This window comes from Apium graveolens, unplaced genomic scaffold (assembly GCF_009905375.1).
Source record: "Apium graveolens cultivar Ventura unplaced genomic scaffold, ASM990537v1 ctg601, whole genome shotgun sequence".
In the NCBI taxonomy this organism is placed as follows: domain Eukaryota; kingdom Viridiplantae; phylum Streptophyta; class Magnoliopsida; order Apiales; family Apiaceae; genus Apium; species Apium graveolens.
This window is the reverse complement of record NW_027419186.1, coordinates 76099-79825: the sequence shown is the minus strand read 5'-3', so window position 1 is coordinate 79825 and position 3727 is coordinate 76099. Positions and strand designations below refer to the sequence as shown.

Below are 3727 nucleotides of genomic sequence, written 5' to 3'. Positions count from 1 at the left end.
ACATATATCAACTCAGATGATTATACCTTAATATTACCAATCAATATGGTGACTAGGTTGAGTCCAGTCGTAAGAACAATGATATGATAAACACAATTTATAACCATTTTGTAGTGCTCTATAAGCTTCAAAATAACACTAAAGAGAAATTACCTAAGAGTCATGAGACCCCAAAATATATGATAAAGGGTTTTCCTCCAAATGACTTTCGTTAATCACAAGTTGAACTGTCCATTTAAAAGCACCATAACCAAACTTGTCATCAGACAGTAGACACACAAACCTCGCTTCTTTGTTTTCTCCCCATAAGAGTCGTCTACTATCTCTCACCAGGTGCCTTGCTCCATAAAAGATAATGTTTTCACAAGACAAAAATTTAGGTACACAACTAATTTGTGATTTCATGCATTATATCTGTCAAGCACTTTGTAGCCCTCTGGATTTCTAGCAAGTACCAACATGCTCCCACGGCCTGCACACATTAAGAAGATGGTTTATATTTCATAATTAATTTAGTAATTCAATAAGAAGCAAAAGAATAATGCATATCCGTATTCATCAATCACAAGTAATGTATAGATCACAGTCCCGAAGATCGTATTCTATGAGGAGTGGAAATTTGAGAACTTACATGTGAGGTGACAAAATACTCGATCAAATTTAGAGCTATTCCCCACCAAACTGTACCAAAAATTGTAGCCAGAGAGGTTTAACATTCGGCGCAATAGGTTAAAAGAGTGATAGATCTTTGGTTAGTACTGGATAAGAAACATTACTAGGAATATTATTATCACTTCTGTTGTAGAACCCTTCTCAAGTAAAGCTGGGATTACTATCCATAACACAACCTGTAATATATCCAAGTTTTTGAATTAAGTCTTTGATTTGTGTATTCTTAATTGAAGTTTAAAAAAGTATATTAGTTGAACATGTCAAAAATATTTTTATTATCAAAATAAATTCTAATAGAAATGATACAACAAAACCAAACCAAATAGACCCCATTGAAGTGCCATATTTTGTTTGATGTAACTTTACGGTTACAAAGTGTCAAAATATTCACTCATCCAACTAGCAACATCATTATCTGCAATGAGTTGGGTTCCTGCAATCCCAATGCAACACGGAAATTTCTAACTTTGTACAGAATTTTAAAAGCAAAATGTCAATTATAAAGCAAAAATCTATGATTTATTATAAGAAGGTTTATTGCACAGTAAAAAATCAAAAACTAGCTTTCTTCAAAGAAGTGACAGTAACATAAACTCCAATTGGGACCTTAGCCACATCGATTTCAAATGAATTATACCTTAGAAATAGCTCCATGACCAATAATATAAGTAGAGAAAATCGGTACTAACATCAACAAGCTTTCAGAGATTGTAAGCTAATAGAGCGAATTGAGCCTTTCTTAACCACATCCTCCATATTCAGCGAAATAATTATGTCATCTTTTATCAATCTCAAGCACAAAACTAACTTCCGATTAGGGTACCGATGACACTGTCTTCTCCTATGGAAGAGGGTTTGAGCTTCATTGTGAATTAGAGAATAGGATCCTGAGATTCTTCGTACCCTGGCTTTGTCACGGGCTTCACTGCTGCATAGTCCGCCATTTTTTCAAATTTTTTATTATTCTTCTGCTGCTGCAAATACGATTGATTAATTGTGTGTTAAATAAGAATAGGATATATGAATTGAAGATTGATGGGTCAGGGTTTGATTGTTACCTTTAAATTTACCTCGGCAGAGTATGAGTATGAGGGGATGGCTTTTGGTTTTAGGGTTTTTAGCCCTATTTTATATACAACCCCCTCCATTCTCAGATTGGGTCGGGCTTTCCTACAAATGTTGGGCTGAAATGAAATATGATGGGGTCAAATAAATACCTAATTTTACAGGCCAATTAATCTATCTATACTTCATAGTTAATAATATACCAGTTTAGATCCGACCTTTGCATAATTTTTATCTATTTTTTTGTTATTTTAAATATTTAATTCATAATAAGAATTAAATTCATTAAGTATCCCATTAACTTGTTTAATTAGGGTTTAAATTATATATAACTGAAAAATAATATTAGCAGCATATATAATTTCATTATAATTTAAATTTTCAGATTTGTTTTTGATTAAGAACTTAGCATTTATAACAATAAAAAATATATTTATTTTAATTACATAATAAAAAACATAAGCTTATATAAAATCTGCAATAAACAAAAGACCTTATATATTACAGTAATGAAGTTTATATGAAATTATATCACAGTAATTAAATAAAATGAAGTTTACAACAATTTCATCATCGAACAAGAATTTAAAAAAATAGAACCATCATTCTGGAGAAAACTAGTTAATGGAAGCCCATATTGACCGTGGTTTGACTATTAGAAGGACACGATATAAAATTTAATTTTTTAAGAAACAAATTACACATCTTTAAAATTAGTAGGAAACATCATCCATACAGTTAGATCGTTGAACAAGAATTTTAAAAAAATAGAACCACCACCCGTGACAAGACTAGGTAAAAGGAACCCGTGTTGACCGTAATTTGAATATTATAAAAATACATGATATAAAATCTAATTTTTTTAAAAAAAATTTACAAATATCTAAAATTAATAGGTAACATCATTCGTACGGTTGGATAGATAAACAAGAATTTTAAAAAATAGAATCACCACCCGGTACAATACTTGGTAACAAGAACCGGTGTTAATCGTAATTTGAGTATTAAAAAACACACGATATAAAATCTAAATTTTTTTAAAAAATTTTTACATCACAAAAATTAGTAGGTAACATCCTCCGTACGGTTGGATCGTTGAACAAGAATTTATTAAAAATAGATTCACCACCTTATATAAGACTTTGTAAAAGGAACGCGTGTTGGCCGTAATTTGACTATTATAAAGTTACACGATATAAAATCTAATTTTTTATTAAAAAAATTATACACCTCTAAAATTAGTAGATAACATTATCCGTACGGTTGTATCATTTAAAAATAATCTAAATAGTATAATAACGAAGGCAACACTAAATAACCTATTGCAATACTGTAGAGCAAATGCAACGCTTTAAAATTTCATGTGAGCTGCCACGTCAGCATGTGGGTCCCACAGGTGGGTCATCCTTTTGCCACGTCAGCATGCCATGTCATCATGTGGGACCCACAGGTGGGACCCACTGGTGCCATGTCAGCATGCCACGTCAGCATGTCGCATACGCATGCCACCTCAGTTTTTTTGTCCATGTCGGTATTTATTAAATTAAAAAAATGTTGCCTATGTGCACTTATGGGATAGTGATCACGGCTGATGGACTACGGGTGAAAGGTTGGCTTAGATTTGAAGATTTTATGGGGTGCCTTTGTCAACAAATGAGATTCCTATATCGAATCAAGTTTAGGTTCTAGGGAGGGATTTGATGTATTCAAGACCACGGTTGATGATCTTGTGAGGGTTATGAAGGAGGGTTATTGTAATATACATGATTTTTAGATAATAATAATAATAATAATAATAATAATAATAATAATAATAATAATAATAATAATAATAATAATAATAATAATAATAATAATAATAATAATAATAATAATAGGTGATGAACTTGATTTAAGTTAGAATAAAAATTATAAGAGAATTTGTTTGAGTTAATAATAATTAGATTAGAAAAAGGAGTCTTTGTAAAATTATAAATATCCGGCACGGCTA

General features: G+C 31.1%; 1 long non-coding RNA gene across 1 annotated transcript; it reads right to left on the bottom strand.

The window, feature by feature from the left end:
• Window positions 1-212: 212 nt before the first annotated feature.
• LOC141702965 (uncharacterized) lies at window positions 213-1055 on the bottom strand. The gene is made up of 3 exons (XR_012567315.1): window positions 777-1055; window positions 632-681; window positions 213-472 (listed from the first exon to the last, which is right to left on the bottom strand). It is a non-coding gene; the product is annotated as an uncharacterized LOC141702965 (long non-coding RNA).
• Window positions 1056-3727: the final 2672 nt, after the last annotated feature.